The sequence below is a fragment of the Biomphalaria glabrata genome, chromosome 4 (genome assembly GCF_947242115.1).
Source record: "Biomphalaria glabrata chromosome 4, xgBioGlab47.1, whole genome shotgun sequence".
NCBI lineage: Eukaryota > Metazoa > Mollusca > Gastropoda > Planorbidae > Biomphalaria > Biomphalaria glabrata.
Window position 1 is genome coordinate 10,887,362 of NC_074714.1, and position 14,920 is coordinate 10,902,281.

Below are 14,920 nucleotides of genomic sequence, written 5' to 3' on the forward strand. Positions count from 1 at the left end.
GTACAGCACCAGTTAGTGTTATGAGTGCAGGGGCGGATTGGGTATCAAAATCGGCCCGGGCATCACCATATAAACCGGCCCACAAATGACATGTCATATATTTTCGGTGGGGGGGGGGGGATTTTTACCCCACTCCGCAATTTATATATATATATATATATATATATATATATATATATATATATATATATATATATATATATATATATATATATATATATATATATGTATATGTAATTAATCTTCATCACTTTCTGATCTTTCATTCTTTCAAACGTTTTTTCTACCCTAGAATACTCTCTTCCTATAATTAGTGGAAAGACAATACACACCGCCAAAGGGCAGCTATGGAGTCCGGGGGAGCGTTGTGAGCTCCCCCCAGTGGGGTCCGGGAACCAAGCATTATTTCCGTTAATTTAAGCTTTAAAAATTCATATTCTGAGGTATCTACAGTGCAATTAGCCTGCTACTCTTCCGCTTAAAAAAATTCAAAAACCAAAGCTGCTATTCACTGGAGTCCATCGACTGGTAGAAAATGATAAAATGCTTTAGATTTTGTATTGGAGGGGGAAGGGAAACCACAAAACCCCTTTTGGCTACGCTCCGGAAATTTGGTGACTGTAGTTTGCATAAGTTAGCTGCACTGGGGCAGTAAGTAAAGTTTCCCTTTCAGACAATGAGGTCTGAGGCAAATGATGGTTTGAAGACCCTCCCCTCCCGGCTACGCCCATGTGTTATATTATTGGTGTAAGCCTAATTCTCTACAAAATATATAAAGTTTGACAACGCATCGAAAACTGGATCTATGCATTCGTAGGATTACATAATGTATTCTATTTATACATGTATGTAGTCTGAAAACTATAAACAATACAATAGCAGCCTAATGAGTTTGAAGCTTTTTGGTATTACTTATAGATTACAGACGTTTCTTCAAAAAATACGATTTTTACGTCTTATGCATTTCATGTGTCATTCTAGTCATGCATGTTGATCTGTGACTTAAAATATGCTAAATCATTGGTTTTCCTGGCTGACTCAGGCAACCCATTCCATTAAAAGATAAGAGAAAGCAGAACGGTTAGAGAGACACTTACTTAATGTGAAAAGCTCTTGCTTCCTCCTAGTACATTCTCATAAACGCGATTTGTACATGAATATACCATGACCATAGACATAACCAAGACTCATTATTTAAAATATAAATCTCCTTTCATTAAATATAAGATGTGACAGCGCTAAATAAATTATTGTAATGATTGTAATAATTTTCATCATTAATGACTTCATACTAAGCATAGGTTTGCCATTAATTATAGATCTAATTGTATAAAAATTGATTTAGATTTATTTTTTTATTAAATTTTTTTTTTGTAAGCCTTATGTGTAGTATTTTTAGATCTAGATTCTATGTTATTAAAAATAAACAAAAAGAAACTTACTTTTTCTTTTCAAATCGCAGAAAGTAGAGCTTTATACCCATATTGAGCTGTGAATAAGTTGGGTGGTTTGCAATTTCGCGGCTGTGTGTATGTGTTAAAGTTAATTTCTTTTAAGTTTTGTTAAAGAGCTAATTGTCGCGCCTTTTTATTTACTTTTTTTTTTTGCTGCGTTATATCAATGTTTTGTAACTTAACCTCTCATCCCTCTTTTTGGTTACATTTCATTGGAACCATTAAAAGACGGGGGAGGGAAGGAGCAAGAAAAAAATATGGGAGTGTCATCAAAGGCCCATGCCGACCAGCAAAATGATTAGGGCAAACACAACCTCGAAGACATCAAAGCAATCCATGCCGCTCGTGCATAGCAGAAAGTACGGTCTAACGTTTTGCAAATGACAATACGTACAGTGTATAGTGTATTTTTGTGTGTGGGTATTCTTGTTCAATTTCAAACAAAATTAATTGTAATAAGAATTTAAAAAAACAAACAAACCTGTTCGGGCCTTTGTGTCTTGCTGCTGTTACTTTTTTTTTTTTTAAGTTGTCTGCATTGAATTTTTTTTTCTTTGGTCGCGACCAGACCGGCCCATTTGGTACCGGGTACCGAGTGTAAAAATGTTATATGTTAAATGTTTAAAAGGTTATATTACCTGTGCGTTATATCAACAGAAGGAATGCCATTACAATCTCATATGTTTCTATTAATTAATGTATAGCACTAGCTAGTATCATTATGTTAGTTTCAATTTTTTGGTAAAAAGAGAGAGAGAGAGAAAGCCCAAAAAGAGACAAACAGCCCCAACCACCCCAACCAACACTAAAAGGAAAAGAACCCTCTCCTCCACACCGGAAGATCCAAATGAGGAACCTCAGCCTGAATAGCTCAATGAGGACCCTCAGCTGGAGGAAGAGAGAAAAGAAGGAGGATCGAGGTGAGCTCTCCGACACAATTAGTAATAGATGAGGAGAAGACCCAAATACACACAATAGTACCGGCACATCAACAATTAAACTCAGGTTAATAAAACAGTTCACCCATAAGCATTCACACTTACACGCACACCATCACGCAATCATGGCAGATATAAAATTCTTAACCCTCAACACCCGTAACTTAAATAATAAACATACATATGTAGTACATCTTGCTAGAAAATGCTAGTAATATGCATGACTAAATGCATGACGCGTAGGACGTAATCATCTTCTTTTTTGAAGTAACGTCTGTATTATATATGATAAGATAAGATAAGAAAATATAAACTGAATTTCATCTTCCTTCAAGTAATAAATACCCCTACCACATATCAAGCAAAACAAACTATAACCCACATGGGATTCATGGGGGGTCATTTTAGAATAGGGAGAAACTATAAAGGGATCATACTTTTAAGGATCATTTCTAAAGTTCGGTCTTGCCTAGACGTCGAGTTAATCTGGGCGGTTTCTTTCTATAGTTTTCTAAAGTTTTCAATGCATTCGTAATTGGATTATTGTGTTTTCTGTGTTAATCTGTGGATTAATTAGTGAGACGTGTAGAAAGAGGGAGTACTTTGTGTATATTTTCTACACACTCTATAGTTTCTAAATTCTAATATTTCATAAGTTTTGTTCATTCATTCATTTTTTTTCTTTTTCTGTTTGAATTTACTCATTTGAGTTTTCATAGTCATGTCTGTAAAAACTTTCTTGATGGAGAAGAAAGATCTGGAAGGCGGGTTGGCCCACCCTTCCTGTACTTTGTTGCTCAAATTGACAGGTCAAGAGGCTGTTAAGGCTTCAATGGCTAGTCTCATGACTCCGGACGAAGTGGATTCTCTCTATAGATCCGAGAACCCCTTTGTCTGGTTCTTAGAACCAAACAGTACAAGTGTGAGAGCCCGTATTCTAGGAAAGTCTTTCGGGACCGAAAGAGGTTTCTACCATAGAAAATGAAATTGAAAGTAACACACTACATAATGTAGCACCCACAATTGTAAAAAAACAAAATCAGAGATCTTCGACTCTTTCACTGAAGAAGGTTCCAAAGTAGAACCTGTTAAGTTAGGCAATACTGACAAAGCCACATGGATCAAAATTAAGAAAGGAACAGAAGTTCCTCATTACATCCATCTCAAATATGTAGACGATCCCAGGGTATATAAAGTTCTCATCACCATTCCTTGAAGAAGACAGCAGTGTTGGCACTGTAGGCAGGACCAACACTGGTCAAACCAGTGCCCCAATAGGACCACCCTGAAAGGTAAGAGAAAAATGGGAAAGAAGGTTTTATATTGTTAGTAAACCACAAAAGGGATGGGACTGTGGTCAACACAGAGATAAGAGGTGGGGATCTTTCCCCTACAAACCCTACTGACAGGGGGGAAAAATGAAAACAATGGGGAACAGTTCAGTTCCAACTACCCTAACTAATTAAAAGAAAAAAAAACTCTCTTCCTCTTCAGATGACCCAAATAAGGAAACCCAGCCCGAAGAGCCAAATGAGGATCCTCTGTCGGAGGAAGGGGGGACCGGAGAGAATTTTTTCCGACTCCCCGACTAAATTAGTGATAGATGAGGGGGGGGGTCCCAAATTCACACATCAGTACATAAACAATAAAAACAGGTTAATAAAAACAGTTCATAAACATTCACAACACAACACAAAAGAACAAATCCACTGGCCCAGACGGTTTGACTTATGAATTCTATAAAACATTTTTCCCCCAAATAGGACCCCTACTACCGCCCGCACTCTGACCGTGACTAAAGACATGAAGTCTTGCCGAGACTTGAGTTTATCTGGACGCTCACTGTTTATGATTTAGGATTTTCTAAAGTTTTCCGTGTATTCATTACTGGATTATTTTGTTTTTCTGTGTTATTCTATGGATTACTAGTTTGACGTGAGGAGCTCCATTTTTTTTTGTATTCACTCTACACACTCCATAGTGTTTATATTCAATTTTATATTCAATACTTAACAATTTTTGTTCATTCGTTCACATTTACTTCTATTTGATTTACTCATTTGAGTTTACATTCATTTATACAGTCATGTCTGTAAAAACTTTCTGAATTGAGAAGAAAGACTTGGAAGGTGGTTTGGTGCACCCTTCTGGTACTCTGTTGCTCAAATTGATAGGACAAGAGGCTGTTAAGGCTATTATGTGTGGTGGGTTTGGCACAGAACAAACTAAAGGACAAGGCGACTCGTAGGGCGATTCAAAACTGTTTATTATACATTAAAGACCTGCCAAAGGCAAACATAAAACATAATTACAAATAAACATAAACTAAACATAAACTAAACATAATTAATAAGCCTAAATGGTTAGACCAAGTTGTACACACAACATCAAAGTCTAAATACTAAATCTTAACAAAAAACGAAAAGAAAATCATATAGTGTAAACCAACCTCTCTTATACAAACACAAGAGAGATATGGAACACCCGAAACATTATAAAAATAAAAGACAATGTAGTTCTCTAAAAATAAATCAACTAGTTGTTCTACATAAAACTAATATACATTGTTCGAAGAGTTTCGCTCTTTACTTTCCTTACAAAAAACTACAACAATTAAATAGAACAAATCTATACACTCACAAATACAATGTTTCTTAAAAGCTAGTATGTAAACACTTGTTGTAAAAATACATTTACAAGATCGACAGTTAACATTCTATATAGAATACTAGAGGTACGCATTTCAATAAATGAATTCATCCACATGCTGGCTTCTAAAAATAAGAATAGTCCAACATGAACAAAAACCGCGGTAGTGATATTCTATATAAACTACTAATTAAAATTACAATCTACAATATGAATAAGTAAAATGTGATTACCTGCAGCCATACGTGAACACATGGTGTAGAACCAAGCACAAAAGGGAGTGGAGACGACTTAGGTCCAGTAACATACGGACATTACAGCGATAAGAGATGCCGGTCGAATGGACAGTGCCCACGTTGGTCTGCCTTGTCATGCGCGGACACAAGGTGCCATCTAGGGTGAAGGGTCACGTGGATATCGGGGTGGCCGGTGTTTTCTAAAAAGATATCCACTCCACTACAGAGCCCCTAGCTTGAAACGACCCGTCCCGGGGCGTTCAGCCTAGTAGGTTTCTGAAAACTGAAACAACTGTTTCTTGTCAGTGTCTTCTGGAACGACAAGCATCTTTCCAGTTTGTAACGTGCTGGTTCCATCGGTCATACAGAGTGGTCTGTCTTTCTCTAAACATAATGACTGGGAAGCTGTAGAAAGTGTGATAGGGAGCAGTGAGCGAAACGTCTTTGTGGCTGGTTAAAATGCCTGTAGTTTCTTCTTTGTCTATCTGGCCTCCGGACTCTGTTATGCTTGTTCTTGTTTGGCTGCCCTGAGTTAAAGTTTCTATTTCTCGATGTTTGAATTGAGTGACTTGCATCTGTATTGTACATTGCATCAGCTTGTTGCTCATTGGTTCGTTGTTCTACTTGGTGGGTTGGCTGTGAAACAATGGGTTCACTGTTGCTCACAGATTGAACCTCCGCTGTGAGTTGTGGTGATTGCTGACAGTGACGCATTACATGTCCAGCTTCCCAGCACTGGGTGCAGACTGGTGATCCATCATCAGTGTATGGGAAGAATCCTCTCTTCGTCCTTAACCACACAAGACCCGGCGGTTCTGTTGGTCGAATTCTGTTTTGGTTGCTATGTTTCGTGTGTCTTTGTGTTGGTCTGCGTTGACTAGAGAGTGAGTTAGCGTTAGTTGAACTTAGCAGAATATTATAGCCTGACCCCTTTATCTCTTCAAGTTGCTTCTCTAACTTGGCCAATTTCGCTAAGAGAACCTCAGACCACTGCTCTTGGGCTCGAGCTGCATCTTTGTTCTGGTTCTCCAACTTGAATGCATAGTTTCGTAGACTTTGAAAACTTATCTGGGGATGTTGCGCTATGAACCTAAACAGCTCTCTGCGAAGTTCTGGATCTCTGACTCCATAGGCAAATTGGTCCCTCAATCTTTCCTCCTTGAAGCAATCTATTCCTTCTCTTTGTTCTTGCCTGATGGCCGTTGTGAACTCCTTAAATAGTCGGTGAGAGAATTCGAGCAGTGACTCACTTCTTCTTTGCTGCGACATCAGAAATGTAATCTCTGCCTCTCGCGCCGGTATAATTACTTCAAACGCAGAGGTAAGTGCATCGAGCAGAGCTTCTGGATCACTTCTGATATGAGGTGGCTGAAGATCTACCTCTACTCTAGCTGGACCACTTATGTTCTCAAGGATGGTTGCAGTCTTCTCTTGAGGCGAGAGGTAAGGCCGGAGCTCCCATAGATCTCTTATTTCTCTGACGAATTCTTCAATTGAAACCTCAACATTTCTGCCATCCCCGCTGAACTGTCTCATTTTTCTAGCAGGTTCTATGATGTAATGAGGGCGCTGACAGACCAGCTTCAATGCCTCAAGTTCAGCTTGTAGTCGAGTCAACATCCCCTTAGTGACACGTTCCATTCCCTCCGGCTCTCCTCCACTGCACGTGGGACCCACGTCTCTTCCCTTCACTGAACTAGGTTCCACCATATTTCTCTCCATCTGGCTGCAGGTCTTAAGAAACTCTAACAATAATGGTAACCTAATAACTAAATCTATCTCAACTGAAACAATTTTCAAGCTAAGTAAAATCACAATTTAAGAAAATATAAGCAAATTATCTTAAAACCTAACTAAAACTAAATCTAACTACCCTGAAACAAAAAGAAGAAAACAAAAATAGAAAATATTTGAAAGTACAGAAACGGGAAAAAACTAACTGTTACTTGTAGACATCTACGTCTGGTTGTCACTTTCTTAGTTTCGGTTGTCAGGAAGCAGATTCTGAGGCGTCTTCTGATCCCACAGTGTTGTCTCACTTCCTGACCCCACTCGTGCTACCAAGTTTCTGTGGTGGGTTTGGCACAGAACAAACTAAAGGACAAGGCGACTCGTAGGGCGATTCAAAACTGTTTATTATACATTAAAGACCTGCCAAAGGCAAACATAAAACATAATTACAAATAAACATAAACTAAACATAAACTAAACATAATTAATAAGCCTAAATGGTTAGACCAAGTTGTACACACAACATCAAAGTCTAAATACTAAATCTTAACAAAAAACGAAAAGAAAATCATATAGTGTAAACCAACCTCTCTTATACAAACACAAGAGAGATATGGAACACCCGAAACATTATAAAAATAAAAGACAATGTAGTTCTCTAAAAATAAATCAACTAGTTGTTCTACATAAAACTAATATACATTGTTTGAAGAGTTTCGCTCTTTACTTTCCTTACAAAAAACTACAACAATTAAATAGAACAAATCTATACACTCACAAATACAATGTTTCTTAAAAGCTAGTATGTAAACACTTGTTGTAAAAATACATTTACAAGATCGACAGTTAACATTCTATATAGAATACTAGAGGTACGCATTTCAATAAATGAATTCATCCACATGCTGGCTTCTAAAAATAAGAATAGTCCAACATGAACAAAAACCGCGGTAGTGATATTCTATATAAACTACTAATTAAAATTACAATCTACAATATGAATAAGTAAAATGTGATTACCTGCAGCCATACGTGAACACATGGTGTAGAACCAAGCACAAAAGGGAGTGGAGACGACTTAGGTCCAGTAACATACGGACATTACAGCGATAAGAGATGCCGGTCGAATGGACAGTGCCCACGTTGGTCTGCCTTGTCATGCGCGGACACAAGGTGCCATCTAGGGTGAAGGGTCACGTGGATATCGAGGTGGCCGGTGTTTTCTAAAAAGATATCCACTCCACTACATATGTGAGATCCCTTCGATGGGGTATGCAACTTTCATTGCTAAAATATTTTGTTTATTTATGTTTTGTTGACTGCAAATGACAATTTAAACAAAAAAAAACACCAATATTAACAAATATCAAACATAAACTGATATGACACCCTTTAGCAGCGACATTGAACGGTAATTTGTTCTGCAAATATCCTAATGTCTACTACGGTTAAAAGTTAGGTATCTGAATGAAATATTAAACTGTGCTTATGCTGCAGTGTGATTACAGGTCAAAGTATTTTACATGGCAATGTTTCATTTAAAAGTACCGGTATAGGGTTTATCAAAATGAAAAACACTTGGCCAAGTTGTAGTAATATTTGAAACAAAAATGATAACATTTCCAAGGTTTGAATTTGTGAAATATATCTAATTGTATACACATTTTTCTGGCTGTAAAAATGTACGTAATTTAATAAAGAATATAATTATCATATACAAGTCTGTCTTGACCTTTAGACGATTTAAAAATATGTTCAATTCAATTACGACAGTTATCTCTCTTTACATGTCAAGATTTGGTAGTGTATTTTGTTATATATAGGGGACAAAACTTTAAATACTTAAAGTACTTCAATAATTTTGGAGACAATTCTGTTCGCTAATGTTTAATTCGTGAATTTGTGTGTTCCTAAAAAAATATATATATAGATGTCTCTATATTTTGTTTTTCAATTGACTAATTATGATAATTTTCCTATTTTTATTCACAAAAAACAGTTGACAATTTAAACAAAAAAAAAAACACCAGTATTAACAAATATCAAACATAAACTGATATGACACCCTTTAGCAGCGACATTGAACGGTAATTTGTTCTGCAAATATCCTAATGTCTACTACGGTTAAAAGTTAGGTATCTGAATGAAATATTAAACTGTGCATATGCTGCAGTGTGATTACAGGTCAAAGTATTTTACATGACAATGTTTCATTTAAAAGTACCGGTATAGGGTTTATCAAAATGAAAAACACTTGGCCAAGTTGTAGTAATATTTGAAACAAAAATGATAACATTTCCAAGGTTTGAATTTGTGAAATATATCTAATTGTATACACATTTTTCTGGCTGTAAAAATGTACGTAATTTAATAAAGAATATAATTATCATATAAAGTCTGTCTTGACCTTTAGACGATTTAAAAATATGTTCAATTCAATTACGACAGTTATCTCTCTTTACATGTCAAGATTTGGTAGTGTATTTTGTTATATATAGGGGACAAAACTTTAAATACTTAAAGTACTTCAATAATTTTGGAGACAATTCTGTTCGCTAATGTTTAATTCGTGAATTTGTGTGTTCCTAAAAATATATATATATAGATGTCTCTATATTTTGTTTTTCAATTGACTAATTATGATAATTTTCCTATTTTTATTCACAAAAAACAGTTGGGGAAAAAAATATAGTTATCCTTCTATTGTCTGGATAGTAAAAAACAAAATAAATAAATCTATCGATATTTAATGACCATTATTTTGGCCTTGTGTGGGCCAACAGTTTGTACTGGCGTCAACAATTTAAAGTTTAATACAACAGTGCGAATGATTTATAGATGAACACTAGTGTGCCCATTTGAGCTTGTTCATTCCCTTTGCACGTTCCATTGTTAACAACAACAATGCGCGCACATTGATAACCTCCCTTGAAATTGGCCGGTAAAACTTACCAACTGATGGGGGTTGGAAACATAATTTGCAATATAATCCATCCGACGTTGAAGACTTTATCATTTTATTAAATTAAGAAAACGACTTTCTCAAAAGTTTGAGACCAAAGTTATCACAAAGATAGAGAAATTTACAATAAAATAATATTTTTTAACCAACAAGATTCTTATAGTCGTTCACCTGAAAAGATAACACCTTCTGAACTGAGGGGTGAAATGATAGCGTCCTTTTTATTTTAAGATCATACTTTTAGGGATCATTTCTTTAGTTTGGTCTTGCCGAGACGTCGAGTTAATCTGGACGGCCCGAAAACCACGATGATGAGATTCAGTCTCTTCTTCTGAGCGTGAAGTTGGCCACGAAACAGTCACTTGCTCGTGTGACGTTTTATTGGTCATTGAGGATCGTTCCTCTCCTCCATTAGTGAGGAGACGGAGGAAGAAGAGGCAATCCGAGTGGTTTTTCTATTTCACTAAATGACATGATTGGAAATATGTGCCTATTGCGTCCTTAGCATTTGCCAATGTTAAGAAACGTTCAACTCGAGCAATACACATCTATGAAAAAATGTGCATGGAATTGATTATGTTTATGTGAAAGCGCACACAAATCCGTCTGCTATGACTATAATCATCTATTTGTAGTCGATTTAGCAAAGATCTATATATCCAAGTAATTTAAGAAAAAAAAATGCAGCAATATTGTCTTAATTTCTTTCTACATTTAGATTAAGAATAAAACTTACCGTACTTTATGGATCCTTCTTGGAGATTTGTTGTGATTACAAAGACTCTTTTTTCACATATGAATGATAAATTTCTGGCAAGAACTTCAAACAAAAATGCATTCATGCTGAAAGAGAATCAAAACTATTATGTTATGTGAGATCCCTTCGATGGGGTATGCAACTTTCATTGCTAAAATATTTTGTTTATTTATTTATTTATTTATGTTTTGTTGACTGCAAATGACAATTTAAACAAAAAAACACCAATATTAACAAATATCAAACATAAACTGATATGACACCCTTTAGCAGCGACATTGAACGGTAATTTGTTCTGCAAATATCCTAATGTCTACTACGGTTAAAAGTTAGGTATCTGAATGAAATATTAAACTGTGCATATGCTGCAGTGTGATTACAGGTCAAAGTATTTTCCATGACAATGTTTCATTTAAAAGTACCGGTATAGGGTTTATCAAAATGAAAAACACTTGGCCAAGTTGTAGTAATATTTGAAACAAAAATGATTACATTTCCAAGGTTTCAATTTGTGAAATATATCTAATTGTATACACATTTTTCTGGCTGTAAAAATGTACGTAATTTAATAAAGAATATAATTATCATATACAAGTCTGTCTTGACCTTTAGACGATTTAAAAATATGTTCAATTCAATTACGACAGTTATCTCTCTTTACATTTCAAGATTTGGTAGTGTATTTTGTTATATATAGGGGACAAAACTTTAAATACTTAAAGTACTTCAATAATTTTGGAGACAATTCTGTTCGCTAATGTTTAATTCGTGAATTTGTGTGTTCCTAAAAAAATATATATATAGATGTCTCTATATTTTGTTTTTCAATTGACTAATTATGATAATTTTCCTATTTTTATTCACAAAAAACAGTTGTGGAAAAAAATATAGTTATCTTTCTATTGTCTGGATAGTAAAAAAAATAAAAAATAAATCTATCGATATTTAATGACCATTATTTTGGCCTTGTGTGGGCCAACAGTTTGTACTGGCGTCAACAATTTAAAGTTTAATACAACAGTGCGAATGATTTATAGATGAACACTAGTGTGCCCATTTGAGCTTGTTCATTCCCTTTGCACGTTCCATTGTTAACAACAACAATGCGCGCACATTGATAACCTCCCTTGAAATTGGCCGGTAAAACTTACCAACTGATGGGGGTTGGAAACATAATTTGCAATATAATCCATCCGACGTTGAAGACTTTATCATTTTATTAAATTAAGAAAACGACTTTCTCAAAAGTTTGAGACCAAAGTTATCACAAAGATAGAGAAATTTACAATAAAATAATATTTTTTAACCAACAAGATTCTTATAGTCGTTCACCTGAAAAGATAACACCTTCTGAACTGAGGGGTGAAATGATAGCGTCCTTTTTATTTTAAGATCATACTTTTAGGGATCATTTCTTTAGTTTGGTCTTGCCGAGACGTCGAGTTAATCTGGACGGCCCGAAAACCACGATGATGAGATTCAGTCTCTTCTTCTGAGCGTGAAGTTGGCCACGAAACAGTCACTCGCTCGTGTGACGTTTTATTGGTCATTGAGGATCGTTCCTCTCCTCCATTAGTGAGGAGACGGAGGAAGAAGAGGCAATCCGAGTGGTTTTTCTATTTCACTAAATGACATGATTGGAAATATGTGCCTATTGCGTCCTTAGCATTTGCCAATGTTAAGAAACGTTCAACTCGAGCAATACACATCTATGAAAAAATGTGCATGGAATTGATTATGTTTATGTGAAAGCGCACACAAATCCGTCTGCTATGACTATAATCATCTATTTGTAGTCGATTTAGCAAAGATCTATATATCCAAGTAATTTAAGAAAAAAAAATGCAGCAATATTGTCTTAATTTCTTTCTACATTTAGATTAAGAATAAAACTTACCGTACTTTATGGATCCTTCTTGGAGATTTGTTGTGATTACAAAGACTCTTTTTTCACATATGAATGATAAATTTCTGGCAAGAACTTCAAACAAAAATGCATTCATGCTGAAAGAGAATCAAAACTATTATGTTATGTGAGATCCCTTCGATGGGGTATGCAACTTTCATTGCTAAAATATTTTGTTTATTTATTTATTTATTTATGTTTTGTTGACTGCAAATGACAATTTAAACAAAAAAACACCAATATTAACAAATATCAAACATAAACTGATATGACACCCTTTAGCAGCGACATTGAACGGTAATTTGTTCTGCAAATATCCTAATGTCTACTACGGTTAAAAGTTAGGTATCTGAATGAAATATTAAACTGTGCATATGCTGCAGTGTGATTACAGGTCAAAGTATTTTCCATGACAATGTTTCATTTAAAAGTACCGGTATAGGGTTTATCAAAATGAAAAACACTTGGCCAAGTTGTAGTAATATTTGAAACAAAAATGATTACATTTCCAAGGTTTCAATTTGTGAAATATATCTAATTGTATACACATTTTTCTGGCTGTAAAAATGTACGTAATTTAATAAAGAATATAATTATCATATACAAGTCTGTCTTGACCTTTAGACGATTTAAAAATATGTTCAATTCAATTACGACAGTTATCTCTCTTTACATTTCAAGATTTGGTAGTGTATTTTGTTATATATAGGGGACAAAACTTTAAATACTTAAAGTACTTCAATAATTTTGGAGACAATTCTGTTCGCTAATGTTTAATTCGTGAATTTGTGTGTTCCTAAAAAAATATATATATAGATGTCTCTATATTTTGTTTTTCAATTGACTAATTATGATAATTTTCCTATTTTTATTCACAAAAAACAGTTGGGGAAAAAAATATAGTTATCTTTCTATTGTCTGGATAGTAAAAAAAATAAAAAATAAATCTATCGATATTTAATGACCATTATTTTGGCCTTGTGTGGGCCAACAGTTTGTACTGGCGTCAACAATTTAAAGTTTAATACAACAGTGCGAATGATTTATAGATGAACACTAGTGTGCCCATTTGAGCTTGTTCATTCCCTTTGCACGTTCCATTGTTAACAACAACAATGCGCGCACATTGATAACCTCCCTTGAAATTGGCCGGTAAAACTTACCAACTGATGGGGGTTGGAAACATAATTTGCAATATAATCCATCCGACGTTGAAGACTTTATCATTTTATTAAATTAAGAAAACGACTTTCTCAAAAGTTTGAGACCAAAGTTATCACAAAGATAGAGAAATTTACAATAAAATAATATTTTTTAACCAACAAGATTCTTATAGTCGTTCACCTGAAAAGATAACACCTTCTGAACTGAGGGGTGAAATGATAGCGTCCTTTTTATTTTAAGATCATACTTTTAGGGATCATTTCTTTAGTTTGGTCTTGCCGAGACGTCGAGTTAATCTGGACGGCCCGAAAACCACGATGATGAGATTCAGTCTCTTCTTCTGAGCGTGAAGTTGGCCACGAAACAGTCACTTGCTCGTGTGACGTTTTATTGGTCATTGAGGATCGTTCCTCTCCTCCATTAGTGAGGAGACGGAGGAAGAAGAGGCAATCCGAGTGGTTTTTCTATTTCACTAAATGACATGATTGGAAATATGTGCCTATTGCGTTCTTAGCATTTGCCAATGTTAAGAAACGTTCAACTCGAGCAATACACATCTATGAAAAAATGTGCATGGAATTGATTATGTTTATGTGAAAGCGCACACAAATCCGTCTGCTATGACTATAATCATCTATTTGTAGTCGATTTAGCAAAGATCTATAGATCCAAGTAATTTAAGAAAAAAAATGCAGCAATATTGTCTTAATTTCTTTCTACATTTAGATTAAGAATAAAACTTACCGTACTTTATGGATCCTTCTTGGGGATTTGTTGTGATTACAAAGACTCTTTTCTCACATATGAATGATAAATTTCTGGCAAGAACTTCAAACAAAAATGCATACATGCTGAAAGAGAATCAAAACTATTATGTGAGATCCCTTCGATGGGGTATGCAACTTTCATTGCTAAAATATTTTGTTTATTTATTTATTTATTTATTTATGTTTTGTTGACTGCAAATGACAATTTAAACAAAAAAACCACCAGTATTAACAAATATCAAACATAAACTGATATGACACCCTTTAGCAGCGACATTGAACGGTAATTTGTTCTGCAAATATCCTAATGTCTACTACGGTTAAAAGTTAGGTATCTGAATGAAATATTAAACTGT

General features: G+C 34.9%; 2 long non-coding RNA genes and 3 other non-coding genes across 5 annotated transcripts; 3 read left to right on the forward strand and 2 right to left on the reverse strand.

Annotated features, from left to right (window-relative positions):
* Positions 1–4,641: 4,641 nt before the first annotated feature.
* Positions 4,642–5,707, reverse strand: LOC129925872 (uncharacterized). Its single transcript, XR_008777619.1, has 2 exons — positions 5,275–5,707; positions 4,642–4,674 (listed from the first exon to the last, which is right to left on the reverse strand). It is a non-coding gene; the product is annotated as an uncharacterized LOC129925872 (long non-coding RNA).
* Positions 5,708–10,198: 4,491 nt separating this feature from the next.
* Positions 10,199–10,421, forward strand: LOC129926110 (small nucleolar RNA U3). The gene has a single exon (XR_008777801.1). It is a non-coding gene; the product is annotated as a small nucleolar RNA U3 (small nucleolar RNA).
* Positions 10,422–10,722: 301 nt separating this feature from the next.
* On the reverse strand, positions 10,723–14,633 carry LOC129925627 (uncharacterized). Its single transcript, XR_008777315.1, has 3 exons — positions 14,542–14,633; positions 12,625–12,731; positions 10,723–10,813 (listed from the first exon to the last, which is right to left on the reverse strand). It is a non-coding gene; the product is annotated as an uncharacterized LOC129925627 (long non-coding RNA).
* On the forward strand, positions 12,117–12,339 carry LOC129926101 (small nucleolar RNA U3). Its single transcript, XR_008777792.1, has one exon. It is a non-coding gene; the product is annotated as a small nucleolar RNA U3 (small nucleolar RNA).
* Positions 14,035–14,257, forward strand: LOC129926111 (small nucleolar RNA U3). Its single transcript, XR_008777802.1, has one exon. It is a non-coding gene; the product is annotated as a small nucleolar RNA U3 (small nucleolar RNA).
* Positions 14,634–14,920: the final 287 nt, after the last annotated feature.